This window comes from Pseudoliparis swirei, chromosome 10 (genome assembly GCF_029220125.1).
Source record: "Pseudoliparis swirei isolate HS2019 ecotype Mariana Trench chromosome 10, NWPU_hadal_v1, whole genome shotgun sequence".
Taxonomy (NCBI): Eukaryota; Metazoa; Chordata; class Actinopteri; order Perciformes; family Liparidae; genus Pseudoliparis; species Pseudoliparis swirei.
The window spans coordinates 15,767,789-15,781,652 of record NC_079397.1 but is presented as its reverse complement, the minus strand read 5'-3'; the positions used below and the strand labels follow the sequence as shown (position 1 = coordinate 15,781,652).

The window sequence follows — 13,864 nt, the reverse complement described above, 5'->3', positions numbered from 1 at the left end:
CTCAGAAGTGAAATCAATAAGTCATGACACAGAAAGAGGAAGAAAAACTGTCATCTGAAAAGTACACCATGTACCTCTGAGGTGTAGTAGCCTACAGTAAAAAGTACAATATGTACCTTTGTGATGTATCATGTTTACATACTGCAGTACAGTACCTGTAACTCTACCTCAGTACATGATGTGAATACTTCCTCCAGAATTGTTTCCGACAGTTTAAAGTTATAAAGAAACATCTTTCCTACCCGTTCTACTCACACCCAGCACCTTGTCACAGGAGGCCTCTGGAACTGTCATTCAGCCAACCGCAAGGCCCATTTCATCTCTGGCTTCGCTATGGCTTTTTTCCATTCTACGTTAAAACTGGAAAACAAAACCTTGTGAGCGGTGACGCTTTGCAGGAGCCTGACCGGACCACTAATGTTCTACAATACATCTCCAGGAATATCATGTCGTCAGCTTACAAATATGTAAACATAAATTCCTAAAATAAGTTAAAGGATAATTTCCTATTCCTTTCAATTCAGTTTGTTTTATACAGCCCAATATCACAAAATTACGAATGTGCCTCAGAAGGCTTTAAAATCTCCACACAAAACATCCCTGACCTTTGACCTCACATCAGAGTAAAGTGTGATGGAGATGTAAATTCATCCATAAGGTGAGAGAAAAGAGGAGGTAGGTGCTCAGTGTATCCTAAGCATCCCCCAGCAGCCTCTAAGCCTACACAGCAAAATCAAAAGTGTTGGATATTCAGTGTTAGGGTTGAGTGTTAAAATATAGAGTTATTTCAACTCGGGTTTAGTGTTCATCAACTCCAAGAGAGTTATTGTTCAAAATGAGTTGGTGTTAATACAGGGAGTCAAATGTCATAATCTGCAAACAACTCTACAGTGTTGATTTTACACTACAGCTAGTGTTACCCATCCCCCAGAAGGCTGCATGTTTGAAAGAGGCGGGAGATTGTTTCACGCAGCCAGACAAACACTCTGACTCTTTTCTGTGGACTGGACATGTTCAGACATCATTCCAACTGTGACTAGGATGATACGTGTGTAAGTATGTCTCCGCATATGTCTCTTCATTAAATGTTCTACCCTAGTGTGTATTTCTACAGGTAACATTAACGTTGGAATAGGTATAACCTTGATGGTTAGCTAACATTAGCTAGCTATCCAGCTCACTAGGTTTAGCTAACCGAATAGGATAAAGAATGTTTAGCTAGCCAAAGACTGTGGTGTTAGCCAAGTAGGATGAATAGGGATATTTTCTCATTAAGAAATTAGAATAATCAACACACGTTGCAATCACGTTATATTATGAACCGTGATTGTAATTTTTAAAATTCTGTAATGGTAGAGCACAGACATTTATTTTAAAGGCAGGTTAAAAATTATCCTATGTTGTCCACTATTTTCTTTCTTTTCGTTTATTACTGCCATTTCCCAAATGTGTGTTATTAAATTATTTAAACAAGTATATTGGGCTTCATATTAAGGTTAGACACTTTTAAATAAAGAGAAATGTGGGGTTGTCGTGAAATGTCGAGCATTTTATGTTGACTGCATTTATCTCACTGTTCCGTTAGCTTTACTTCCTGTTAGTGTCGGGACTTTTCGGGGTAAGCCACGTTTCCACTCTGCTCTTTGCACTTTCGTAGATTTGGTTCAAATTTAAACTGAAGTTATTTGAAATACATGGAAAGTCAATGTATTATCATCTGTACATTATCTACTTGCAATTTAAGTTATTTTGTATGTCCGTGTGTCGATGTCTGTGGGTAGGGCTGCCATGTGGCTAACGTTCTAAGCTAGCATGTACAGTCAAGAACGTGTGCTAGCATTTGTGTGTGTCGATATAATGCGTGACCAGAAAAATGCAAATGTCAGAAGGAGTAGAGTAATTAAAACATGCTTTGGACAAACATGTCTGCACAATGGAGACGTAAAGAGATGTGCAAGCTTGTTGTTCTGGCCGACACATAGTTAGCTAAACAGAAGGTCAGGCTCAGGCTCTTTTAAGTGAAGGATGGGAGAGCCGGGCGCTCCATGCAGTCGCAGAAGTCAAGGCGCTGCCACTCTCCCAACGTTTTCAATAGCGGCTCTGTTAAGCGTTTTACCCGAAGCGTGTCCCGAGGTCGGCATGAAACCGCCAGGTTACCCGCCCATTACGGATGATCTTTCGCGATTTTCAACCCGCAAAGTGATCGAAACTTGGACGCCAGACTTGGGAAAACCACGCCAAATTATAGAGCGACGCATAATCATCAATTTGGCTGGAGGAGTTTTCAATAGCGCCTCCGAAACCGCTTTACCCGGCGAAAATGTCCCGATGTCGGCCATGAAACCACCAGGGTACCCGCCCGTTATGGAGGAATGTTTTAGATTTTCAACCCGCCCAAAGTGATCGAAATTCGGACCCAGACTTGGGCAAACCACGCCGAATCATGGAGCCACGGATAATCTTTAATTCGACTGGAGGAAGTTTTCCTTAAACGGGTCCATAAACCGCTTAACCCGATGAAAGCGGGCGCATTCGCCAGGTCAGGACATTTTGGAGTATGAAAGGGGCTTAAGTGACTTAAAATAGTTAGTCACACAAGTATGATGCACATTAATTTGATTTAGTCGCACACTGCCGACGCTAGGTGGCATAGAAAAGGCAAGGGAAAAACAAAACATGAGTTTTAGATTTTTTATGAATGTTTTTTTCTTTTCTTTGTAGGACAATATGCTGGTCAAGGTGAGATTTGGTTCAAGTCAGAAGTATGTTAAGGTGGCAGAAACCGAAGCAGGCTATGAAGACTACAATACATTTATTGAGAAAGGTTGGTATTACTTGTTTATTACACAGCCATATCTGTTTGGAGTAAACTAATTATTTGCTTGAATGTCAGTTCATGTTATAGTGTCTTTTTTATATTATTTAAAGTAATATGTTTGGTTGCCTCGCCTACCCAATTGTTTTTTTATTATGTTGACCAATTGTTATGTCTTGTGAGCAAGTCAAAATGGACAATTGGTGTATGATGGGGAATTTATATTACATATTCTGCACACTGCTCAGATTATAATAATAAAAGTGTCAATAGAAGTTTACAAAGGACCATTTTTCTAAATCTGATATTCTCTCAGTAATAGGAAAGTTAGGTCTTCCTCTACAGACAGACTTGCACTTGACAGATCAATCAGGGACAGAGGTGGATGCAGATGTGTTTGAGGAACTCTTACAAGCAGGGGATCTTACCGTCAATGTGTCCACAGAAAAGTCTGGAGGTAAGACTTAGCTTTGTTCGGGAAAAATGAGGATCATCAACTGTAATGTACTGTGAGCTGTTTTACTGACTAGTATTGTAGAGTTGTGACGGTATAACCAATTGTTTGTGTATTTCTTTGAATTGTCTTGTAGTTGTGCTTCAACCAGATCAAGCAGAAATTTCTTTTGAGTCGAATGTGTCAGACACCGTATCCTCTGTGCCTTCTGATTCATCTGATGCAACAATAACTCTTGAGAACGATGGTGGGAGGAAAAGGACCCACGACGATCGGGAATCAGCTGAAGCGGTATATAGCACATTACATTTGTGAATAAAACTGAAACCCAAAGACATTGTCCAAACGAGCAGTGCTCTTGTTGCCGTAAAGGTTAACATAATAACTTATTGTCTGATTCTTTTTATTTTTAGATGGTGAGAGATGTTCTTCAGTCCAAGCCAGGGGAGAAAAGGTGTTGCATGAATATGACAAAATGAAGACATTGACGGATGGTCACCGGTGACATATGATAAACCTACTGGTGGCTGACATGATTGAAGTTCATGGGTAAGCATTTTCTGTTCACTGGTGCAGATCTTAAATCTATTTTTCTTCATAGCATAAGATGCAGTTGTTACAGAACCCTGTCACATTATTAAATGAGAGATATATATATATATATATAATCTCATTTCTGGAGCAAAAATATTGGAGCAATTAAGTTATACAAATTAATTAGCGAATGGGAAAACCGGCAGATGTATGATCAGTGCAAAAGAAGCCAAATTGTAAACAAAAAGACTAATAGTTATCATGATAACACAAATCATTTGTTTGCATTAATATAGTTTACTTTAGAGATGACTGTCTTTTTTGCTTTCTTCTTGATAATAATACTTATTTTAGTTTGACATTTTAACATTTTAAAGTTTGAAAAATAATATGTTTTCTACTTTTAAGGAGGATCCCACCAACCCTATGTGCGAACGAACAAAATACGCTCTTGGCATTATAACTCTATTTCCTTACCTCGGGATCCTTACTCAAAAAATGGATATGTAAGTTTGTAAATGAATGGCTTATACTACAATGTATGCAGGGAGGTTATTCTGAATTTGCCTTGTTTGGCTGTGACCCATCAGTGATGTTTAGTTTTGTTCTTTCTTCTCGAATTTTATAGGAGCACTTCTATGATGCTGACAGTGGATCTGGTTATTTGGCCTGGAGGATAAAGACAGTCCAGCGCAACATTGCAGTTCTATCTCGGAGATGCTCAACCACCTGTACCTATCAAGCTGGACCAAAAAGCAAGAGATTTTCTCCTAACTGACAATCAACTGTCTGGCGAGGAATGCCGTGAGGCAATCTCCATATTGAAACATACAACTGATGAATCGGTTGTCAAAGAGGAAATGAGGGCAACATTTCAATACCGTCAGACGGTAGTTCAACAAGACCAGCAAGACTCCTCTACAGTCCTGGATGTTTTCCCACGTTTTCTCAATACACCTGGCTTGGTAAGAAACGCATTTGGTTTTATTTATTTTTAAAGTGAACAATGTACATTTAAGGACTACACTTTCAGCACGGTTGCAGGGATTTACGGAGTTTCTTCTGTAGATTGACCAAGACTTTGCCATGATGTTTGGAGAGGAGGCTTCTGGCAGATTCTTGGCAAAATAGCCCACTTTCTTCAAACCCAGGATCCTGGCAAACTGCAAGAATTCTAATGAGAATGTTGAAGACTTGTTGTCTGGGCATCACTCCTCAGATGCGTCTGGTAAGCATCGTTCATTATCTTTTTTAAACATTAATTTACTTGCCTGATTCAGAAATCTTGTATGAGCATAATGTGGATATATTTATTTTCACATGTAAGTCTTTGTTAAATCTTCTACTTTCTTCTGGTTTCCCCCTAGGCTGGGACAGTGACCTGTCAAGCATCCTACTGCTGGTTCACCTACTTCCCCCTACTGCAAAAGGACCCAAGAGTCCTAAAATTAGCTCGCATCAAGCAATCAAACATGTTGTGAGATATTTGAGGGTATGCAATGTTTTAATATGCTTGTTAATTTAGTTATTTTCACAATGCCTCTTTTTGTGAAGAGGCACATGTGTTTTTAGTAATATAGTGGGCCATTAAAATTGTTCTTCATGCTTCTGTTTTTTCCAGATTGGCGCCAGTGTTGAGACCTTCCTTGAGAGATTGGAACCAGGACAACCCATCCTCCTGTGTGTCGGTGAAGAGAAGAACAACATCCAAAGATTCTATGTCATCGTTGACCACAAGGCCATCCCTTGCAAGGCTCAGACGTCCCTGGCAGCTTTCGATGAACTCTTTAAGGCCCACTTCATCTTCAGTGTTCACTACCACGAATCCCTTAACAGCATCTACACATTCATCCAAACAACTGTGTTCAACATTGATGTGGGAAGTACCAAGGAAAGTCCTCGTGTGAAGGAGCTCAGAGCAAGACTGCTGAACACAAGTATCTGAGGTGACACACATCCTTGGCTGCAAATATGTTGATTTGTTTTATCTGCAAGTTACACCACATAAGTTCTATGTTGCTTTGTAAGCATTTGAGATTTTACCATGGTTTATATCCAGGAAAGACATTACGTTTGAAATGTGGACAGCGGGATGTTCTTTATTCTTTGCACTTATTCAGGGTTCAAGAAACACCTTATTCGTTTGCACGGGACACTGTTTCAACAAATACTGTTAACAGTATGGACACTCAAATAATAGATGAGCCTTCAACTTCAAATGCAGTCAGTACAGATATTCCAGTAACCACCAATGTCTCTGTTGACAAGCATAATTTGGTAAACATGTGTTGTTCTGTTGTAGCACAGTTGCAATCATCAGGTGTTGCTGAGAACACTATCCAATCAATGGTCGGGTCAATGGAAGAGCTTGTAAACGATATTCACAGTCAAACGAGAGACTCAGTTCTCAACTGCACTTCAGAGATGCAAGGAACAGACTTTGAAAAAAAGCTAGACAGTTGTTTTGAACAACTACAAAATCCTTTCTCAGTCTTAAATACAAGAGCCAAACGACAGAAGTATTTCAAGGAAAAGTGGGAAATAGTTGAGCCAGTTGAGTATGTTCTTGGGGTGCGATTTGATGTCGTAGAGATCGAACAACAGGAGTTTACAATCAGATCCCTGTAACGGATAAGTTTGTGTATGTACCCATCTTAGGAACCCTGAAGTCTGTTCAAAAATAGTGAAATTTGTGAATGTTTCCTGCAGGCCAAACAAGAGGAAGAAGGATTTTTTAAAGATATATGTGATGGGTCATACTTTAAAAAAAATGATTTGTTTTGCCAGCAAAAACATGCTTTACAAATTCAACTATATTATGATGATTTCGAGACCGCAAATCCCTTAGGTTCAAAGAAGGGGATACACAAACTTGGTTGTATTTACTTTATATTGCGGAACCTGCCCCCAAAATACAATTCTGTGTTGATGAATATTCATGTTGTGGCTCTTTTTCACTCACAAGACCTGAAAAAGTATGGATTTGATGAAATACTGAAGCCTCTCGTTGATGATGTTAAAAAACTAGAAAATGAAGGAATAGAAGTGCCTTTCTCTGACTCACCATTGCTAGGGTCTATTATTCAAGTAACTGGTGATAACCTTGGTTTACACGGGCTGTTTGGTTATGTTGAGTCTTTTTCTGCAACATATTGTTGTAGATTTTTCGTACAATAAACATCCATGCAGAGCATTGTTCAGCATTACGTGAAAATCCTATGTTAGTGACAACATTTGGTGTCAAGAAGACATGCTTGCTCAATACATTGCGTTTTTTTCACATCTCTGACAACTATGCAGTTGACATCATGCATGACTTGCTTGAAGGTGTAGTACGAACTGAAACTTGTCTTTCAATACCTTGTCAAGGAGAAACTTTTATCTTTGGAGTCATTGTCACAGAGAATTCAAAGTTTCAACTATGGTTTTACTGAGAGAAGAAACAGACCAAGTGGGTTGAAAATGGATGAGAGCAAAGATCTTGGATTGAATGCTATCCAGTCATGGTGCCTTGTGAAACACTCCTCTCATTTTTGGTGATCTAGTTGAAAGAAATAACAGTTTTTGGAACCTGCTCCTCCTCTTGCTTCAAATTGTGAATATAGTGTTTTCACCAGTTGTGACTAACGGTATGACATATTATCTGAAGCATTTAATTAATGATCACCACAAGCTATTCAAATATTTGTTTCCTGAGAAAAGACTTATTCCAAAGCATCATTTTATGATCCATTACCCAAGGTGCATTCGTAAAATTGGCCTCCTTCATGTATGGTGCATGAGGTTTGAGGCCAAACACAATTTCTTTAAAGATCTGTCAAAAATTTCAAAAATATAACAAAAACATTGGTCAAACGACACCAGAGACAGCTAGCTTATCACTGGAAGAATTTAAATTTTCAGAGGTTTGAGTTTGGTCCAGTGAGGAAGGAAGTGATTGATAGCGTGGAGTGTGGTGAGGCATTAATTGCAATGTTAAATGTGAATGCATACTCTGATGTGTCAACTACCAATTGGGTGAAGAACTATGGAACAGAGTATCAAATTGGTATGTATGTTTGTATGAAAACAAATATGGAAGTTCCTGTTTTTGGAAAGATCACCAGTATCATTATACATGAAGATCATGCTTTTATTTTGACTTGCACAGTTGATACACTCTATTTTGATGAGCACTTCAGTGCTTATTGTATCAAGGAGAGGGATGATTCATTTTCTGTTGTTTCTATTGATGAGTTGATTTATTATAGACCCTATGATAAACAGTTATCTAATGAGATGGATGACAAAATATACATTGTGCCACATTGCCATGTTGTGTGAACTGTGCTATTGTTTTGTGTTACCCCGTGCTATTGTTTTGTGTGACCTGTGCTGTTGAGGCTGTCATTTAAGAAATGTTATTGTAATGCAAATGCTATGTTTGTGATGGGCTTGAAAATAAAAGTTTTATTTGAACAAACTTTTGTATTTTTGTTCTTCTTTGTAATTAAATAGGAGTATACTGAATTCCAAAGTAAAATTGTACCATGTCTAGCATTAAGGATTGTAACTCCCTACAGTGTTAAAAAATATATATAAATCAACTCTACAAGAGTAAAATACAGAGTTTAATTTTAAATCCTTTATAGTGTTGCATAGCTCAGCAACTCTAGTTGGTGTTAAAACAATATACAGATAGTGTTAAATTCTGACACTGCACACTAGTGTTGTGTAAATTCAACACTGGCCTGTGTTGACTGGTGTTAAATGTCAACTATTGAGAGAGTTGCTTCAACTCGATCACAGTGTTGATCTTTTAACACTTTTAAAAGTGTAGTTTTAACTCAAAATAGGGTGGACCAATATAGACACTTTCAAAGTGTTGAATTTAACTCTATTGGTGTTGAATTGACACTCCGGATTTTGCTGTGTAGAGCAGCATCTCTAGGGGCGGGACCAGGTGAACCTGATTCAGATCTAATTATAAGATATGATGGTGCATCACCAATCAAGACTTTGTAAGTTAGGACACTAACTTTATTTAACAGAGAGCTAGTGCAGAGCAGCTCATGAAGGAGTAATGTTATCTCTTTTCTTGGATGTGATTAAAACGACCTAAAGGTGTATCATAAAGATAAACTCACAGTATGTGTCACAGCTCTAGACTTCCCCACACACACCCATTGAAAACTCCAGGAGGAGCGGAAAAACACATAAAACTAAAACGGGGACAGTTAAATAACGATAAGAGCTATCAAAAAAAGCTGAATAATAAAGTTATAGCTAACAATTTGGTCAACATTTTAAAGGTGGAATTGTTAGCTTTTAAAGTTTAACAAGTTTAAGCAGATTTGAAGATTTCCACCATTGGATCCCATTAATTTTTTATTCCATAAAAAAAATTAATCATTTAAAAATTTGAAAAAGATAAATATTTGAAAATATACAATAGGGGAAATCTATGTGAACATTTACAAAATTAAATTGCTGAATTTTCTGAAAATATGAAGATACTGTAAGCTTTTTAAAGTTTTCTCCATAGGATCTGATGAACCAAAAATAGCATTAAAGTATTTAAAGATATAAAAATTTGAAACATTTGAAATATGAAAAGTCTTTCCCCTCTATAGGGTACGGAATAAATAGAATAATAAAAAGTTTAATAAAGAAGACAAGAACAATAGTTTGACTGCTGAAGCATTCCAACTAATTATGGAAATAGATAGGAAACCAACACTATATGTTAAAGATACAACTTGTTGTCTTTTGTCCTCTAGAAATCAACTATAAAAATGAAGCCAGGCATCTGTGAATATTTAATCAGTTATGCTTAAGAGTTTCACACATTCAGCTTCACCCAAAACATTTTCAGTTTCATCTCAATGTGAGCCAATAATTAATAATAATATGAATCGCCACCTTAACGTGGTGGAGGAGTTTGAAAAGCTCAGTGATCCTGGGTGCTATGTTGTCCGGGGCATTAGCCCTTGTTAGGGTATCCCAAGGCAAACAGGTCTCAGGTGAGAGTCCAGACTAAGCGGTTCAAAACCCTGATGAAAAGCAGCACACGAGCTTCAGCTACCTCGCCCGGACAAGGGAAACTGGCACCCTCCCGGAGCCAGACCCAGGAGGAGGCTGGCGGCGTCTGGTGGCCCCGGAGAACGAGAGGGTCGCCTCCCTGCACCTACGGGTTGCGGGGAGTAAAGCTCTGACTGTGGTTTGTGCTTATGCACCAAACCGCAGTTCAGAGTATCCGCCTTCTTGGAGTCGGTGGGAGGGTCCTGGAGAGGGCACCGCCTGCCGACTCCATAGTTCTCCTGGGAGACTTCAACGCTCACGTGGGCAATGACAGAGAAACCTGGCGGGGAGTGATTCATAGGAACGGCTTGCCCGATCTGAACCCGAGCGGTGTTCTGTTATTGGACTTCTGTGCTAGCCACGGCTTGTCTATAACGAACACCATGTTCGAACATAAGGTGGTTCATAAGTGTACTTGGTACCAGAACACCTTAGGCCGGAGATCGATGATCGACTTTATAATCGTATCATCTGATCTGCGGCCGTATGTCTTGGACACTCGGGTGAAGAGAGGAGCAGAGATGTCAACTGATCACCACCTGGTGGTGAGTTGGATCAGATGGCGGGGGAGTCGGCCAGAGAGACCTGGCAAGCCCAAACGCGTAGTGCGGGTGAACTGGGAACGTCTGGTCAAGGACCCTGTCCGGGAGGTCTTCAACTCCCACCTCCGGATGAACTTCTCACACATCCCGAGGGAGGTTGGGGACATGCAATCCGAGTGGACCATGTTCAAAGCCTCTATTGTGGAAGCGGCCGACAGGAGCTGTGGTCGGAAGGTCATCGGTGCCTGTCGCGGCGGCAATCCAAGAACCCGGTGGTGGACACCGGGGGTCAGGGAAGCCGTCAAGCTGAAGTAGGAGGCCTACCGGGCCTGGTTGGCCCAGGGGTCTCCTGAAGCGGCTGACAAGTACCGGCAGGCCAGAAGGGCTGCAGCTGCGGTGGTCGCGGAAGCAAAAACTCGGGCATGGGAGGAGTTCGGGGAGGCCATGGAGAAGGACTTTCGGTCGGCCTCAAAGAGGTTCTGGCAAACCGTCCGACGGCTCAGGAAGGGAAAGCAGGGTCTACCCCAGGCTGTTCTCAGCGTGGGGGGGGGGGAGCTGCTGACCCGGACAGGGGACATCGTTGGACGGTGGAAAGAATACTTTGAGGAACTCCTAAATCCGGCCAACATGTCCACTCTAGAGGGGGCAGTGCCTGTAGACTTGGGGGGGTCGCACCAATATCCCTGGCAGAGGCCGCTAAGGTTGTTAAAAAGCTCCTTGGTGGCGCCGGGGGTGGATGAGATCCGCCCTGAGATGCTGAAGGCGCTGGACATTGTTGGGCTGTCTTGGCTGACACGCCTCTTCAATGTCGCATGGGGGTCAGGAACAGTGCCCTTGGACTGGCAGACCGGGGTGGTGGTTCCCATTTTCAAAAAGGGGACGGAGAGTGTGCTCGAACTATCGTGGAATCACACTTCTCAGCCTCCCTGGGAAAGTTTATGCCAGGGTACTGTTAAGGAGGCTCCGACCGCTGGTCGAACCTCGGATACAAGACCAGCAGTGCGGATTCTGTCCCGGTCGTGGAACTGTGGACCAGCTCTTCAACCTCGCAAGGGTCCTCGAGGGGTCCTGGGAGTTTGCCCAACCAGTCTTCATGTGTTTTGTGGACTTGGAGAAGGCTTTCACCGGGTCCCTCGGAATTGTTGGGGGTGCTGCGGGGGTATGGGGTTCCGGACCCGTTGCTACGGGCTATCCGGTCTCTGTACGCCTGCAGTAGGAGCTGTGTTCGCATCCTCGGCAGTAAGTCAGACACGTTTCCGGTGGGTGTTGGTCTCCGCCATGGCTGCCCTTTATCACCGGTCCTGTTTGTGATTTTCATGGACAGGATATCTAGGCGCAGCCTAGGGGTTGAGCAGGTCAGGTTTGGGGGTCTTGGGATCGCCTCTCTTCTGTTTGCAGATGATGTGGTCCTGTTAGCATCCTCAGACCATGACCTCCGGCACTCACTGGGGCGTTTTTCTGCCGAGTATGAAGCGGCAGGGATGAGAGTCAGCACCGCAAAATCTGAGGCCATGGTGCTCTGCCGGAAACCGGTGGATTGCTCCCTCCAGGTGGGGACAGAGTGCCTGCCCCAAGCGAAGGAGTTCAAGTATCTCGGGGTCTTGTTCACGAGTGAGGGTAAGATGGAGCGGGAGATCGACAGGCGGATCGGTGCAGCTGCAGCAGTAAAACAGGCGCTGTACCGGTCTGTCTTGGTGAAGAGAGAGCTGAGCCGAAAGGCGAAGCTCTCAATTTGATTGATTGATTGATTGATTGATTGATATATTTATTTGTCGTTTGCCAGAGTACAGGTACAAAAGCATCGAAATTACAAGAAAGGGTGGATGAAAGATTACAGCATAATATGAGGGAAGAAGAAGGCGAGAAAAAACACCAACCCCCCGACTATGCCCCGAGAGAGGGGTACAGTGTGGGAGCAGGAAAAAAACACCTTAGCACATAAGCACATACATTTAGACATAACTTGCAACGAGTAGGAAGGGGGGAGGGGAGGTAATCCAACAACTGGGTGATCTAAGCCCATCCATTGGGGGCAGAAGGTAACCAGCACCGACAAGCAGCCAGCCGGTCCGGCGCCAACTCAGCAGCGCCCGCACAGCCGGGACCGTCACACTGGGGTAAAAAGCAGGCGAAGGCGTGGGATGGGGGGAGGGGGGTAGTGAATGCAATCAGTATTATTGAAAGTTCGTGTATGCGTGTTCTGGTATGTCGTCCTCCCCCAGGCCACAACAGACAAAGTTCTCAGTCCGCAAGATGGTCGTTGCCATGGAGATAGCCTTGAAAGGTCCTGGGAGAAAGACAACCACAGGTGTCTGTGGATAGGGGGAAGGGAAAGGGAATGAGAGAGTCTCGCTTCAGTGATCTTCAGGAGTTGTTGTTCCAGTCACGGCCTTGGGCCCGTCCTGGTAGAGGGCGAAAGCAGATAAGATTGGGATTGTTTGGTCTTCCAGTAGCTGCAATTCAATTTTGCACCACTATTCCTCAATTTCCTCCGTTTGCCAATAGGATTTCAAATCGATCCAATTTCATTTGCAGAGCCGTCAGCTTCTCCACGATGTTGTCATTCTGACGGTTTAATGCCAAAGTCTGAGTGCCAACAACTCTGCCCAACGTCAATCATGTCGGGCAGCCTTAGGGGCTTTAACGGCTGTCTCCGTTTCCTTAATTTTCCGATAAGCCAGGGCAGCGCCAAATCCAAACAGCAGAAATCCTGTAATCAAAGTTCCGAATAGGTAGATGTCTTCACGTCCTCCACGGAGAGTGGTGCTAGGCACAAGACCCGCCACTTCCCCCACGCGTCCATCGTGTATCCAGCAACATTCGTCCCAGCAGGACAGGCAGGTTCCCCCGAACCCGAGCTTCTGTCGAGAAGATGGTGTCAATTGCGTTTAAGGACCAGTTGATTACGTCCATGGTTTTTAGTTTGAAGAGCGATGCGGAGAGAGTCTCTCAAGTATAGAGACAGACAAGACATGACGAGAGAAGCCAAGCAGGGAGGGGAAGGTCATGGGGAGGAGAGGGGGAGAAAAGTGCGACCGCCTTCGTCGAGAGCCAATCCTGGTCGGTCTACGTTCCAATCCTCACCTACGGTCACGAACTTTGGGTAGTGACCGAAAGAATGAGGTCGCGAATACAAGCGGCCGAAATGAGTTTCCTCCGTAGGGTGGCCGGGCTCAGCCTTAGAGATAGGGTAAGGAGCTCGGACATCAGGAGGGAGCTTGGAGTCGAGCCGCTACTCCTTCGCATCGAAAGGAGTCAGCTGAGGTGGTTCGGGCATCTGATCCGGACGCCTCCTGGACGCCTCCCGTTAGAGGTTTTCCAGGCACGTCCTACTGGGAGGAGACCCCGGGGAAGACCCAGGACACGCTGGAGAGATTACATCTCCCGGCTGGCCTGGGAACGCCTCGGGATCCCCCAGAATGAGCTGGAAAGTGTTGCGGGCGAGAAGGAAGTCTGGGT

General features: G+C 43.1%; 1 long non-coding RNA gene across 1 annotated transcript; it reads left to right on the top strand.

Moving 5' to 3' along the window:
* The first annotated feature begins 4,828 nt into the window (after positions 1-4,828).
* Positions 4,829-5,883, top strand: LOC130200353 (uncharacterized). Its single transcript, XR_008832992.1, has 3 exons — positions 4,829-5,031; positions 5,171-5,295; positions 5,425-5,883. It is a non-coding gene; the product is annotated as an uncharacterized LOC130200353 (long non-coding RNA).
* The last annotated feature ends 7,981 nt before the right edge of the window (positions 5,884-13,864 follow it).